At 38.5% G+C, this 17,039-nt stretch overlaps 1 long non-coding RNA gene across 1 annotated transcript in view; it reads right to left on the bottom strand.

Annotated features, from left to right (window-relative positions):
* The window catches only part of LOC121646076, a 314,450-nt gene that overhangs the window by 143,433 nt on the left and 153,978 nt on the right, over positions 1-17,039 (bottom strand). The gene's annotated exons all lie outside the window — the stretch shown is intronic.

Genomic DNA, 17,039 nt, shown 5'->3' with positions numbered 1-17,039 from the left:
ATTCTGATGGGTCACAGATTTTGGTGTAACACCTGTCTTTGCAATTGTGTTTTGGTAAACTTGTAAAAGTGTTTCACTCGATGTAATATTGTTTTGCACTTATCGGCCACTGTAGCTTCCACATTAGCAGCTAATGCTCAGACCGTGAACACCGCCATGTTAACTGATGTTTTAATAGTAACAGGAAGTGACATCACATGATGTGATAATGGACTGGAAAATGTGTACCAGGATTTTAAATATAATGCATTTCAGAAGTGAATGTGGATGCAACTGATATGATTATTAGAATTATCTGATTAATCCCATCTGATTTTTACCATCATTAAACAGGTTCATTACGGTACTGACAGCTTTTATTACTGGTAGCTTCCATCTACCATAACCCCTTTACTCTTAAATATATGTGTTTGTGTGTGTATTTATTTTTGTTATTTATATATTTGAGTTCAAAACAACTGATTAAAGTCACATCATTTGCTGCCTGAAAAAGTCTGAATACTTTTAAATGAATGTTTTTTTTTCTTGTCGTTTCATTTTTTTAATGAGTTCAGTCTGTTTCTTCTCAAAGTTAATATACAGTTTTATTCTTCATTATAATGTGCAGCCATTCTTTTACAGTCTTCATTTCCAAAACTATTTAGGTTCGTTGCTGTTAATTGATAATTCTACAGCCAATTTGGAGCCGCTGACTTTGGTAGTTAATTTTAAAAGTCATTTCAAAGTGCTCCCTTTAGTTGTTCGTCTTGGAAGCAATTTCAGTCCACTGATGGCAGGAAGGCTGTTTAGTGACGCTGCTGATTAATTGAGTGAGACGGAAAAGGCTGAAATGAGACTGTATCAGATTTATCTAAAAAAAAAAAGAAAAAGAAAGAAACCTAGGCCAAGAAAGGTGACAAATGCTGCAGAGAAAAAGTCAGCGGGCACATCATCCATGAGCTACAAACCTTATTTATTTTTACATGACACTTCAGTAGATTTTAAGGTAAAATTTTAAAGTAAATAAAACATTTTATACAATAAATAATGTAGAAAATCTTCACTTTTTGCATTAAAATGCTTAATGTCCTGTTTTTATTTGTTTTTGTGATGGAGAAACTGGTCCAGTGCACATGCTCAGTGAGCTCCAACCACGACTTCAGTTTGAGCTTCTGTATGAAAAGTGAAGAAGTGGGAGGGAGCATGGAGGAGCTCCTGTTTTCCCTCTCTTTCAACATTTTGATGATTCTATCTGGTGGACGCTGATAGAGACAAAACTATTTACAATTATATAATTATGTGCTGCCAACAAGAAGCTTCCAGACCAGCCAACCATCCGTTTGTTCTCCAGATGATGAGCTCCACTTCAGGGTGATGGTAGGAGCTGCAGGAGCAGAGAAGCCCAGACCTCCTGGTGGACCTCCTTCAGCTCCTCCTGGAGGATCACCACAACCAGCCTGACCCACCAGGCCTCCATCCATTTAAACATAGTTTGTTATTATTATCATCACTATTATTATTATTATTATTATTATTATTAGTAGTAGTAGTAGTAGTAGTATTACTACTACTACTGGTAGTAGTCAGTATTATTTTATTATCTTACTAACTTTTATCTAATTTATATTCGCGTAATTTTTTGTGATACATTAAAGATTAATTTATGATAGTTTTTAAATAAATTAATTAATACATGGTAGGCCTTAACGGTTTTACTTCTTCCTCCTCTTTTGGAGCCTAAATGATTTAAAGGAAAATTATATTTATACTGAATATTTTATTTCAATTATGGCATTTTTTTTTTTTTTTACTTTTTCTCTTTATTTTCTTCTATTATGTTATAAAATGAAAATTTTATTTTATTTTATTTTTTTTTTATTGTAATTTATTTTCTACGATATCCTGTAGAAATTCATAAAATCTTTTTATGTCTTAACTGGACTACAGTGACTACACTGGACTGTATATAAAAGTGTTGTGAGATGACTTTGTTGTAAACTGGTGCGTAAATAAATGTGAACTGAATAAGATCTGATTGAAAGACTCCATGATACTTCCCTCCCTCTTCACCTGAAAGGAGCATCCCATCTCTCCCGGCAGAGAATCCTGATGACAGATTTAGAAAAGCAGATTCTTATTTCAGAGGCTGAAGTGAGAGATAAAGGTTTTCCTATGACGATGCAGGGTGTTTACACCAACACCTCGCATCGCGCTGGAGTGAAACCGAGCAGCGATTGCTGAGAAGAACGTAAAATATGAAAGTAACTGTGCAGCCAAAATCAGGTAAATGCACAGTAGATGTTATTTTTGTATAAAATGTGTAGAAGGGCACGTATTCTATTTCCTTCCCACCTACAGTATCTGCTTCATCCAAAACTTTAATTAATCTGACAGCCTAACTGTACATATATAAAAGCTGTTTTCCACAAACAAACCGTTTCCATTCATGAACTCGGACAGCTACTGCAACCATGTCTCTCACATCTGTTGGAGTGAAGAAACGTTTCTGGCCTTTTCCTTCTAATTTCACATCACATATTCATGCAACCATCCAGATCCAAGTACTTGCAGTTCTGCACATCTGCTGGTAATGAATAAAATCTGGTTTGTTGCTAATTAGCTAGAGCTAACATATGTGAAGAATGCAAAGATCTACGCAGACATCGGCAGAAAAGCTGTGTTTTCCTGCACACCTGCTCTCCCAGACTTTCATGAACATACAGAAAAGTAGTTTTAATCCTGCTTGTATGACTGACACCAGGGCTGTGAGTCTTGAGGCATCTGGTGGTATGGTCTACAACTAGCATGCACTCAGCACAGAAGATAAACACATAAAAACAAAGTCAAGCCATAATAAAAATCCAAATTTAGAACCATCGGAATCGGAAATCAGAACGGGACTTAAATGAGATGTAAGACTGCACATAGGAATTTGTCTTGGAGTGGTGGAAAAACCAGAAAAAACCAAAACAGAGCATATCCATCAGTGAGAGAAGCTTATTTTAGGCATGTAGGTGCCTTGTAACAGAGGTAAACCGAAGCCACTAAAAAACACAGTGTCCATTTCTGAAGACTCAGACAGTTTTCAAGTCTTGTGTGTAGAGGATGGCTGCATCCTCAGGATGGATTGGAGCTTTGACTGCAGTAATGATGCTGCTGAACTGGTCCATTAAGGTAAAGAGCCAAAGGCGAACCGGAGATTTAGGTGGAAAGAAAGAATGAGATCATACAAGCAGCTGAAATTAGCTTCCATCAGAAGGTGGGGAGTCTCAGTCTGCGAGCAGGTGAGGAGCTCTTGTATCTGGAGGGATCTTCAGGTAGAAATGCTGCTCCTCTGCATGGAAAGCAATCAGCTGAGGTGGTTCAGGCATCTGATTAGGATGCATCCTGGTTGCCTCCCCTTGGACAGTTCCTGGCCATGTTTTACTGGGAGGAAAGACCCCGGGGCAGATCCAGGACTCACTGGAGGGACTATACATCCCTTCTAGCCTTTCAACACCATCTGATCTGGAGGTGGGATCTGGAGTGAAGCAGATGTCTGAGTCTCACTCCCAAATCTTTTGCCATTTTCTTCCATTTTACCAACGATGGATGGATGAGCTTTTGTCCATCCTTGGAACAGAAACCAGAGCAGACGACTTTGAACTTGAGGACTTCCATGTTGCCAAAATCAAAATAAAGTCAATGTTAAGTTTTCTGTTAGTACAGTGTTCTTTCCGCTCTGGTTAGTGGGAGTAAAACTTCCAAGCAGAAGTTGATTTGACTGCAGCGAGAGTAGCATTTCAGCTTTAGTTGAATATCAGCTTCATAAATACTTAAAGGGTTATGGTTTCTGTTGTAGAGTCTATATGCACGGTCTGCATCAACCTTGTGAAAAATTAAACGACACACATAGTGTTTGACAGGCTCATTAAAGCAGTTTGGTGGGTTCGATTACATCAAGGCAGCTGCAGGCGATGCAATCACTCGTCTCTGCTGCAGAAATAAACCACAGTTTCTATATGTTGTGATTGTGGTTAAGATATATTTATAAAGAGCTTTATTTATCTTAGTTACAATCACCGAGTGGCAGCCGACTCGATGACTGAAACAGGGAAGAAGGACCCTGAAGGATGAGCTCATGTTGTATGAAGTTAATTTCATTAGTGCAAAGTAAGACTGTGGGAGTTTTGTAAGAATTCACAGCTTGAAGGTGATGGTTTTTACTCCTTAATTTGCCTTCATAATCACATTTTTTCACAAGTGTCAAATTGATTCTGTAGAAATTAAAGCCAAGTGTTGAGCAAAAATAACACTGCTGCGATGCCGTTAGTTGGGAGAAAAAGCTGAATGAGGAGATGCAGGGGTGCCCAAGTCCGGTCCTCAAGATCTACAATCCTGCAACATTCAGATGCATCCTTCCTCCAACTCACCTGGATCAAATAGCTGAATTCCCTCATCTGCATGTCTTCAGCTCTGCAGAGGCTGGTAATGAGCCATTCATTTGCTTCAGGTGTTGTTGGACCCTTGTCCAACAACAGTTGAGAGAAGTCCAACCTTTCTGGCTCCTGCGGTGAGGAAAAGAAGTTCGTCTTTGTGTTGAACATGTAGAAGCCTCCCACACTGCACACAAACTCATCCAGACAGATTTATGACTTGAAGTGAGCCCGAGGCGGCACCGCGCAGACGGCTGATCTGCTTTCCAAGAAAAACAAATATGAATGAAAAATTCAACTGCTACGTGAATTATAAATATATGAATCCGGTGGCTCATTTTCAAAAGACAACATGGTTGGAAAGTAAGGAAGAGGCAACAGAAACACAAGAAACTGCTGATCAGCCAATCAGTGTAAAACAGAAGCAAATATGGCAAAAAAGGGCAAAAATTTTAACAATTCATTAGACAAAAACAATAAAAGATTATGTTAATTTAATTTTAAATTTCGCAAATGGGAGAATTATTTGGATTTAAATGGTAAAAGAAAAAATAGATCACAGATCAGTCAATAAAACCCTAATTCAACTTTTTTTTTTTTTTTTTTAATTGTAGGGTGAAATAAATGTTAAAATAAATGCACCTCTGTCCTCTAAAAAACAGTACTTGTTACTTGGAAAGACTCACTGGCGTACTTGTGTCCCTTTAATGGGGATTTTTTCATTTATGTCTTTTTTATTACCATTCTGACTTTATCTCTGCTGCAGTGAAACTATCCTCGTCGTGCAGACTCAGAGACGTCACCAGGACCGTTTTAAATTATCCATATTTGACGACTCTCTGTTTTAAGCTTTCTTGTTGTTTGTGGACTTAACTGAAAACAATGAAGACAGAAAAAGAAACGATGAAAGGCAGATGGATCGATTCAACAGTAGCAAACAGAGATGAGGAAGGAGAGCAAACCAAGGCTGTGCTCGTCAGGTAAACACGAGGTAAACAGATGAAGACAAGATGCAAATAGAAAAGATTCTTCTTCCAGCAGAGCGGCTATTGATCCTTCCGGCTGGCGGCCGGCTTCCATATTAGAGGAGAAAACTCAGACTCTGACCTATTTACAGCTGCTATAATCATACCAACACAGATCACACACAGCCAGAAAGGCCTTTTTATACGTGCAGGATAATCAAACACAAACAAACAGAAAAACTGCAAGCAAACAAAATACTAATTAGCTGCACATTTTAAAGTAGACAAACTGCAAGGCTACACACTCGTGTGTTTCTGAGCCTCCCGAACAACATCATCAACTTATACTTTACATTGCTCTCATCCTGCACCCTGCAGGAGCTTCGGATTCAGCTTCTCAGCTTCTCAGATCATGATCCAATATATATCTAGATGTGCAGTGGTGGAGCCAGAAAATTTTCACTAGGGTGGCCAGGATGGATTAGTGATTATTTTTGGGCTGTTGTGCATGTCCCACTACACGATGAGTCGGTGTGTAAAGCAACGTTATGCAGTGTCCCGGAAGAAAAAGTAGTGAAGTGGAGCTTCTCAGCATTGTGCTGCTGCGACCGCTCCAGAAATGTGTATGATAAATGTCAGTGCACCATCAAACGAGCCAGGAAGGCTAAGGGCCTTGCAGTGGTTCACCTCCGCTGGCACACCAGGGACTTGGTTCCCCTGACCTAAAACCACTTCTGTAACCATAGGGTTACCACTTCCCCAAATAGTTTGGTTTCACCAAGATTAACCCTGCCTCTCTAAAATATTTGGAAAGCAAATAGTGGTGGAGAATTAAATAATATTTTGTGTATCTAGATTTTCTTTTCCTCATTTGTGCAGACAAAGTAAAAAGAAGTTTACATTTTACAGCAGCAGCACATTTTCCAGACGACTGGACTGAGTTTTACTGCTTTGCTGAGAGGAGACGCTCAGCTTAGTTTATGGTGATCAGCAGCGTTATGATCTCATTCATTGTGTATCATGACGAACACACACATACACCATTTATTTTTTCTGATCAGTATGATCAATCTATACTTAAACAGAAATGTAAGACACACCGTTTCCCCACTGATATTATCTTACCTGTAATTATCTGCAGAGGTGATTCTATAGTCTCCAGGGCCCTGGGGCAACATTTCACAGGGGCTCCTCCACCCAGCGTTGATCACCCTTTTATTATAATATTTTATATTAATTATAGTAACATTTTTAGAAATCTCTTTATAGGCTTTGCTAATATATTAAATTCCTCAAACCCAACTTTTGGATTTTCTTTGGCATCTTTCACTATTTTTCTACTTTATTATTTTCAGCTTTCATTAATTAAACAGGAGTGATATGATTTAACATGGTTCCAATTCAGAATAATAAACTATGAGCTGAGGCCTGGATTATGGATCTTTAGGATTACATTTACAGCATGCAGGATATAAATAAATAAATGCAGTTTTCAGAAATATAAAGCCAATGGACACATGGAAAATATGATATAAACACCACCTGCAGACAGCACACAGCTTAGTTTTAGAAACTTTAGAAGTGCATTATCTAAATCTCTCACCAACAAATTCTAACTTAACGTTATTATCTTCATAGTTTAACTACAAGCAGCTTTAATTTAATTGGACCAAGGTATGTTTTAATTTTCCGGCTCTCAACAGCTGGTTTATTAAGATTAAAGGACGATTTTAGTCTGGCAACAGAGCTGCTAAGTGATGAGTTAATATTTGAGAATATCTTTCTGTAAACCTGCTTCATCCTGGGAAAGTCTGCTGGAGACATTCTCTGCCCATAATAAACAAAAAGCAGGTTCACCTCAGACAGTTATGCCCACACACAAGCACACACACACACACACAAACACCTGCAGTCAGTTAAGACAACAGTGAACCTAACATGGATGTGTTTCGTGGAGGTGGATGTGTATCGTGGAGGTGGATGTGTATTGTGGACGTGGATGTGTATCGTGGAGGTGGATGTGTATCGTGGACGTGGATGTGTATCGTGGAGGTGGATGTGTATCGTGGAGGTGGATGTGTATCGTGGACGTGGATGTGTATCGTGGACGTGGAAGTTTAACTTTTCTCCAGGTGTTTTTGTTTCAGTTCCAGTTTGCTTTGATTGTCGAGAACAGAGACAGAGCAACGACACCGTCTTTATCTGTTCTGGCATCAGCATTGTCTCACTGTGTGTGTCTACCTGTGAGTCACTAAAGCTGCAAAGGCTATTCTGGGGATCATAGGACAAATTTGTCACCTAAAATTACACCTCAGTCCTGCAAAACAAACTTAAAGCATTCACAGTAACATCATCAGTCTCGATTTAAATCAGATTCTCTACTGTTAGCTTCAGTGTTTCCCAACCTTTACAAGAAATGTTAAAGAAACTGATTAAAGTCTGAAAGCAGCCGGTTTGATCCCGCATCAGATGTTCGACACCTCATTTTTAGAGCGCTGACAACTTCAAAAGCTGAAATATTCCCCTTAATGAGTTGATTTACTGAGGATGTAATAAAAGATGTCTACATATCCGATGAAGATCCGGGATGAAAAAGGACTAAAGGAGGACAATGTTGGGCGACTGAAGAGAAACAACGTCCTTTAAAACTAACCACATGAGGCAGAGATCAACAACAGGACTCAGTTCTACGCTCTGTCTTTCCTCGAGGCAACACAACCACAAAGATTAAATCTGACCTTTGGTGGTGTGAATGGTGAGTCATTAGAAAAGCAGAAAGGAAAGCATGAATCATCTGCAGGAGGGATGACTTTGGCTTCTTCGATCTGCACTGACTGCAAGCTTGGTTCTTATTTTAGCATAAGAAAGAAAGCAGCATATTTTTCTAAATACATCCAGCTTCACACACCGTATGCACTACTGAAGGCTTCAATGGACTCAGCTTCACTCCATCTTTGATTTATTAAAATGAAAAATAAATTCACTTCATTTGGATTGTTTAGAAAAGTTGCATCAAAGCCCAAAAACAAAGAGGAGAATCCACAGGAAATGAGGATGAAATGAAATTGCCTAAAACCCGTCACTCCCGAGCAGTTTAAAACGTACAGCATCACTTTAACATATGCTGGTGTCTTAGCTGTTAGATCAGCCACTGACATGTCATGCAGACATGGTCAAGAGGAAATTCAAACTGAGCATCAGAATGTCAGAAAGTCACCAGATCTCAGTCCAGTAGAGCAGCTTTGGGATGTGGTGGAACGGGAGATTCTCATCATGGATGCAGCCGACAAACCTGCAGCAACTGTGTGATGCTGTCATGTTAATATGGAGAAAACCTCTGAGGAAGGTTTCCACCACCTGCTTTATCTATCACACCAGGATTAAGGTAGATCTGGATGAAAAATGGTTCCAATACAGAAGAGAAGGTTGAGTGTATTTTAGCACTTATGATCACAGTCGTTGACCCTACAGAAGCACCTTCCCTGGAGTTCACCATCGTCACTATGGACTCAGCGTGAGCAGAACTGAATTTGCTGGAATTATTTTGAGTGCACATATAAATACGAGGAGCTGAGCATCCAGGCAGACGGCAAACTGCGAGTCAAAGCTATCAAGTAAACTGATTACTGAACAGCAGCAAACTAATTTAGTGCATGCTCTGATCTGCAGCCGCAACGCTGCAGTGCAAAGAAAAATTTAAATAATACGGCAGTTAAAAAAAAAAAAAAGTAGATAAAAGACCTGGGATCGTCTAACTCTGTTTGATATCAGCACTACTTTCAAAACTGCTGGTTATTAGTAGCAATTTTTACATCTGAATTCAGACAGTGTGAAACAGAGATGCACATTTTTCTGAAGAAATCTGGACCAAAGAAAAATACCATGAGGATCCATGCAGGCTGACCAACTCCTGGAAAATAACAACAGAATAGAAACATTTCAGGTCCATAAAACTCAGATTTGTTTCAGCTCTGATTTATTATGAGAGCATCACAGTGAAGAGTTGAAGAGTTGATGATTAATGATGAGAAGAACAAGACCTGAGAGAGGAGAGGTGTTTGTTCCAGCAAGAGACACACTGACTCACCAACCAACACACACATGCAGCTCAACCTGATGATGGAGGTATGTGTATGATTGGTGATGACCACTGAGTAAATCTCAGGGCAACTTTCAGATCAGCCAAGACATGTTTGTGCGTGTGTGTGTTTGTTTAAAAAAAGACTGAGATCGATAAAGATGGATAGAGAGGACCCAGGCAACAGCCCACATACGCTCCACCTCTCCTTCGTTTCTGTTTGATTTTCTTCCTCGGCCACCGGCTTCATCTTGGCTTGCATTATTTATCTGCTCCTGTTGGCAAGATTCCTTGTTTGACTCACAAGATACAAAAGTTGTTTTTTCTCATTTTATTGTTGTTTTTTTGTGTATGTGTGTGTGTTTTCTGCAGTTGTTGCTGGCTGCACTGACAACCTTAGCCCAAAGCATTTACACAATCTTTGGCACAAATATCTGTCATACAGTAGTCACTGAGTTCATACCCAGTTAAATGGCCATTTTCAAGAATTTATGGACAATGTGGGGAGCAAAATAATCCATGAAGTATTAACAGCTTGCATTCAGTCATGTTATTTTGCAGGCTTGTGCGCTTCGGGAGAACAAAGTGGTCAAATAAAGCAAAATAACTAATGTCTGAGTATTTACACAGTTTAGATTTGAATTCAGCTCTAGATGCCTGATAGAATTGATGTGTGTTTCCTGGAGAGATTGAAGCGTTCAGTTCCTGATATCTGGAACTATCCGCTGCTTCAGACCAGCTTCTACATGACCAAGCAGATGAAAACGTGGAAAAAGTCTAGACCTTCCTGGTGTGTGCATGGTGGAAGCATTCACGCTGGGGCTCTTTGGTTTGCTTTAAGTAAACCATGAACCGTTCCATGGACAGTTCGCTTCTTTTGGAGAAGTGTGAATGCTCATTTTGGCAATGGCGAGCCTTGAAAGAAGCAAACGTCGGTCCATTTAAATTCCGGGGGTCTCGGTTCACTTGCAGTGTGAAAGGAAACAGACCGTCCAGTGAACTCCCGAGAGGAAGCGCAACATGCCGGACAGCTCGATGCCTCTCGTGCTGCCCATGCTAGACAGACTCTTCTGAAACTTGTGTTAGGTTTAAACACCAAAGTAAAAACAGACACTTCAACACTGAATAAACTTGATCCTGTTACATTGTTTGCTGGCACTGAATTAGTTGGCTGAGGGAGAAATATCCCCCCCCCCCCCCCATGAAAGTAGGAGGACATAAACATTGACAATGGATGCACCTATCTACGTTTGTAAAGGAAGCATAAATGAGCCTTTAGACCAAATCCTGCATTGTTTTCTGTTCCTGGAAGTACACTTTTTAGTGTTTTATAGCACATTTGCTACGTTTGTTTGGTGTAAACTAACTGCAACCACCTGTCTATTGTGGCCTAGATCCTTTGTCATCTATGTCGCCTTCATATGAAAGATTGCTAGGACACACTGGTGGATGAAGCAAAAACATTAGCAGGTTAAAATTAGCTCAACTCAGTGTGGCGTCTTGCTTAGCAACTGCAATCGCTTAATAATAAAGCTTTTATTGATCCATGAGTTTCAATTTTGCTCCAACATCTTGTCAGCTAACAGTTTTCCAAACCTTTAGCCAAATGATCACTGAAAACTCTGACATGTATTTAATGACTGCTGACTACTCTTGATCCCAACTGAAGGTTCATAGGACACTTTTCTCCTTGGATAGCTTATTTTTATGACTTCATGAGAAACCCTGAAGGATCCAGAGCTCCAGAGATCATAAACACATTGACCACATACATGTTAAAACTACTACGATCGTAACATGAAATCCAACCAGAAGTTAAGGCCAAGTTTCACTATTAAGATTTTGGAAGGTGGATTCATTACAGGAGGTAATGGACCAAGATCAAATCTTAGATGAGTTTTCCATCTCTGTGTGTACACATTGCCTGTTTAGCATCTAGTTAGTGTACAACCACATGTATGTTTTCTGTTCTGTGTCTGCATGGCCATGATGTGCGAGTGTGTTTGCTTCAGTGTGTGTTTCGGCTGAACAGCGCTCACATCTCTCAGTGCAGTAATTATATCATAATTATTATTCATCAATGGCTTTTTAATGGAAGAACTTTGATAATGATATTAACATTATTATCCACTGGGGAGAGATGGAAGCAGAGGCAACACGGGAAAGGAAATATAGAATATAGAGACCACAGAGATAAAATAAAGTTGGAAACATGAGGAGAAATTATCCAAATCAATAAGATAAAGGATGGGAAAGGAAATTCCAAGTTCTAAGCTTTTACAATTTAAAAAACTTCAGCAAGAAAATAAATCAGTATAAAAAAAAGCCACAATCATTTGCAACCAATTAAAAGAAGACTGTAAAGCTCAATGAACTACACCATTTCTCCAAACTTATAAAACTTACCTGGTGCCTTGAAAACACTAAGGGTAATTATGTAATAATCATAATTATAACTATCTATATAACACTTATATAAACAAATGTTATTAAGTGAATCACACAACATCAGTAAATCAAAACACATTACAAACACAATAATATGATAACACTGTAGAACAGCAGCTATAGTCAGTAGTATCACATGAAATCAGGTGTCCAATAAAAGTACATGTTAATAAGAGATTTAAAAGAGAAACTGACTCTGCTAACCTGATCTTCTCAGGCAGCTTATTCCAGAGTTTAGAGGATTTTGCAGCAAAACCTACGTCACCTCTGGTCTAATCCAGTCTCTGGGATAACTAAAAGCCCTCTACCAGAGGATCTCAGACTTCTGACAGGCTCATAAGGTGGTATTTTTTAAGACAAAAAACATCTTTAATACATGAGCTTATAATTTATATTATTCTCTTATAAGTTCTTTATTAATTTTTAGCCATACAAACAGCTGCAATAACTTATACGTGTAATAGTGAACTGGGAATCTGTACCACCTCTACTGCGTGCAATGCTTGTTTATATTGTTTTATTTAACTTATCTTATTGTTATTATTGTTATATTTATTGCATTCTATTTGCCTCTATTTTGCTTTGTACTTGTATATATTGTGTCTTGTGCTTGTCCTGCTTTACTGTTGGTGTTGTATTGCTACTGGTACCCAAATTTCCCTGAGGGCTCTCTGAAGGGATTAATAAAGTATTTCTATTCTATTCTAATTTATAAAACTCCACAGAATACAAGACCTTGTGTAGGGCACTGTGGCGACTCTGGCGACTTATATTGTAAATCAAAAACATCCAACCTTCTTTTTGCCCGTTAAAGTGTAAACCATTGGGTTGAAACTTTATGTAATCCAAAAGAAGCTGAGAGGTTTGTTAGAGAGGTTTCTCCATATATCCATACAATCATTCAGTTCGTACAGTAGTTGAACAGCTTTTGTCTTTTGAAGCAGATGAAATGTTGTGATTAAAAGAACAGACAGAAGCAGGTTAGTGGAGGTTTCATGTTGAATTCTTCTAAAGAGGAGCATAATGTTTGTAGAATTAAAGTCCAGATAAAGAGAACAAAACAGTCAAAGATGGAGAGGAAGTTGATGGTTAAAAGCTCTTTTACCACGTGGTGCTTTCTTCAAAAAATTTAGAAATCCATCTTCCACATGATACACAGCTGTGGTCAGGAACTGATGTGAATCACAGAAAAAAAAAAGAAAAAAAAAGACAGTTTTAGAGTTTTGTGACTGCGATTTACTCCTTGGTGAGTTAATGCAGCCCAGAGGAATACCACCGTCTCCTGGATCAAGAGCAATATATCAGCCATGTGGTTGTATATCCAGACCTCCACAGGAGCCTTTATGCCTCCAGCTCTCAGCTGCAATTATCAATTTAGATGTTAAATCTGAAGCAGAGGATAATGTTGGACTGTTTCATAACACTGCATTCTCCAGAGATGGAGAGGAAGAACCTGGAGAACAAGGTTCACCTGCTGTTGCTTTATCCTTTTATCAGCTGAGCTCGACAGTTTAGACTCACTAATTCAGTCAGATGCTGTTTTAAAGATTTTTACCCAAAGATGGTGGCGGATGCTCTTGGGATAGTACTCTGATTAAAGAAAAAAAAACAAAAACAAAAAAACAAAAAAAACATGACAAAATCCTTAGTCATCAACAAAAACAATAATGGAGGTTAAGCTTCCTCACAAACACGCCATCACGAAACACTGAAGATGGAGTGGTAGTAACAGAAAGAAAAGCTACCACTTACATCATTATCAGTTTCTCAGTGTGTAGCTCTGTGGGTTAAACTGTGATGGATAGCTACCCTTTAGGTGATCTACAAAAAGTTTTCCAGGCATTTCTATCCCATCCAGGTTCACAATCCAGCCACTAAATGTAGTTTTTATTCAGGGACTCTATCTGGTAAATCCACAATGATCCATGATAACAGCATTATTTATCACATTTCATCTTACATACTGTAAAGATCACTATCACTACTATGTTGCTAAGAGACCTCTATTTAGACCTGAACATGATGAGGAAGCCACTTCCTGTCAGACTTTCCACCAATCAGAGAGCTTAGATTGACGGTAACGTCCAATCAGGAGCAGCCAAAGATCAACCAGTGAGTGTGTGTCTGAAAGAAGAAAAATAATGCTCCTCTATGGCTGGAATAAAGCCAAGAACACGTTTTGATTCAAGTTATTATTTGGCCCTTTAACAAAATGTAAAAAAAAAAGAATGAAATAAAAAACTAACATATATGAGCTGTTTATTATTGTGCAATATGTTGGAATTCTGTCGTGCAAAAGGTCTCCACCAGGGGGCAAAATACTTGTATCAAACAACAAGGTTTTGAGCAAAGTTTTTACCATAAAGTGATGCAATAGGTCTCAGAAACTGTATGTCATCAAAAATGATACGTTAAGTATTATCAGCCCTAAAATATGGATTTATTTAACTACATAATAGACTAAAGTACAAATGCAAATTCAAATAAAGGTCAATAAAGGAAGATCTCAGCTGGTGTTTGGTTCCAACGAGAGATGAATAGAAGAACTAATTTTAAAATCTCTTGGTGGTAATTTAAAATTTAGTGGGTCAGATAAGGATTACAAAACACACACACAAAACTCTTGTCAGGTGCTGCAGCTCACCCTGGCTTGTGTTCAGAAGAAATGCCTCATGGTTGGGTTTGTAGTGATGGTGCATTAGTGTGTGTGTCCCTGAGTGTATCTGCACATTTACACCTTTAATTTGTGAATACACATGAGATAAAGCCAGTCAAACAAAAAGGAAGCCATGAGGTGAGGGCCTCTTATTTAATCATCATGCCATGACACATGATTCTGATTACTAATCAGATTTCATTGAACTTTTGTGACACACACTATCACTTCTTCACGAGATCCAAATCATATCTTTTAAAAGTTATTTGTTTAATCATATAATTTCATTTTAAATTAAGACCATTTATGACATAAGGTTGTTGGATCACCATCCGTGAGCAGCTCCTAACCTTTATCAGAGGTTTAAGGTGTTGCAGGCAAACATTCAGGTCTGAAGTGACTGGACTAAGGTACAAATTGAATGAAGTTTTAGTCATGCATGAGGCTGTGTATTATGATTCTCTGTACCTATCAGAGCCACAGCCAAGAGCTAAAAGAAATCTGTTCAGCCAGGAAACCACCAACCTGCATATGTACAAACATTTAACTCACTTCACGGTGCATCATCAGAGGAATAAGATTTATTTATTCCGAACTAAGATATCAGAACTTTCTTTTCTACAGTCGGCATTCCCGTCTGTGAAACGTGTGTCACAGCTGATTTTACCACCTGAGCAGCCATCGATAACACACAGAGAAGAGGAGTTGACAGGTTTTTCTCACCCTCGCAGCTCCCATTTCATGCCCCAACAGGCCACAGTGATACAGTACAAGATCTCTTTTTCCTTTTTATGTATATAGGAATATTTATTCCATCTTTTGTTCATGAACTACAGCTCTGACCCTCATAATCCTCTTACAGCTCCTTTTTCCTGGACACTTGTAGTATGGATGAAGTAGGGATTGTGATTTGTCACAGCTTAAACTATTGTGAGTCAGTCTGGATTAGGTTTTCATCTGGACATTTTAGTGTATTAAAAGGCTTCACAGCCATTTTGGAATTAACTGGGGTCACCTCAGGGATGTGAATCGAAGACGTGAGGATGAAACTTGAAAAACTAACGCATTTAAATCAGGTTTCTCTCTCATAATGTCTGTAATGGCCTTCATGTATATTGCAGAGATAATAAACTAACATTCTCATAGTTGTATCAGCTATAATGGACATAGCTTGCAAAATGAAGAGTTTCATGTGGCCCCATTAAAGATTGAGAGACTGGAAAGAACAACTTATGAGTGTTTTATTTAAAAAGTAAATATATTATTTAGTGAAAATATCTGGCTGGAGAGAATATTTATGAGATGCAAGTGCAGAAATCCAGAGGAAGCAGCAGCCATTTTGAGCAGTGCTTCCTTGAAAAAAATAATCTCACCTCTTAGCCCTCATCTGTTACAACTGGTGTGCCCCAGAGATTTGTACTGGGGCCCCTTCCTTTTTCTTTTTACCTCTTTCCCCTGCAAACATAATTTGCTGATCTTCTGCTATGCGGATGACAGTTACCTCTCTCTTCAAAGTGAACATAATTCCACCAATCTCAGTGATGTAAAATCCAGGTTCTCTTCAACAGTTGTCTTAAACTTACCAGCAACAAAACTCAATTTCTTCTGGTAGAAAGCAAATCTACACAATATAAGAATGTCAGTTTTACCCCATCAGTCAGTTAATTTTGATAGGCACATCTTATGACCAATCACATACAAGGGCAGACTAGAATTGTACCGTTTTATAAAAAAAAAAAAAGGAAAAATGGCAAAAATCCAAAGATTAAACTTTTTTTTTTTTTTTTTTTGGCCTGTTATTGACTGGATGTGTGTTTATGAATTTATCTGCTCATTGTCTCTGCATGCTAGATAGTGTGTACCATGGGGCACTGAGATTCATTACCAACTACTGTACCCTTCCTCAACATTGTATTCTCTATTTTAAGGTTAACTGGAGTCTTTATGTGTTCGGCACCTCAGTCATTGGTATGTGTTCATTCACAAAATCATTCTGGATATTATCCATCCTATTTGTTTGGTCTTTTAGCAAGGAAACAAGGAAGTAACAATGTCTATAATATCCATGGATGCTCTGCAAGTTGTTGGCCCCGAAGTACAACCTGAACTGGGTAAGAAAGTATTTAGGTTTTCAGCACCTAATACTTGGAATAAATTACAAACTGAACTTCGGTTTAAAGCCCTTGTTACATTGAATGAGTTTAAAGCCCTGGCAAAATCATTGCAGTCTGTGGGCATGTGTTGTATGTGAAGAAGTTTTAATGTTGTAAATTTGGTATGTTGTTTATTTTTTTAATGTAACTATGCTCCTGCTGCCTTTTTGGCCAGGTCTCCCTTGAGAAAGAGATCTTTGATCTCAACAGGACTAACCTGGTTATATAATGGCTAAAAAAAACTACAAAGTACATTTAAGAGTTAGACCTTCCATCACTACTGCAATTCCATCTTGTTTGGTCTCACTAACAAATCCTTGAATACGTTTTCATTAGTGCACAGTT

The sequence above is a fragment of the Melanotaenia boesemani genome, chromosome 9 (assembly GCF_017639745.1).
Source record: "Melanotaenia boesemani isolate fMelBoe1 chromosome 9, fMelBoe1.pri, whole genome shotgun sequence".
Classification (NCBI taxonomy): Eukaryota; Metazoa; Chordata; class Actinopteri; order Atheriniformes; family Melanotaeniidae; genus Melanotaenia; species Melanotaenia boesemani.
The sequence above is the reverse complement of the archived record's forward strand: the minus strand, read 5'-3'. Positions and strand labels throughout refer to the sequence as shown.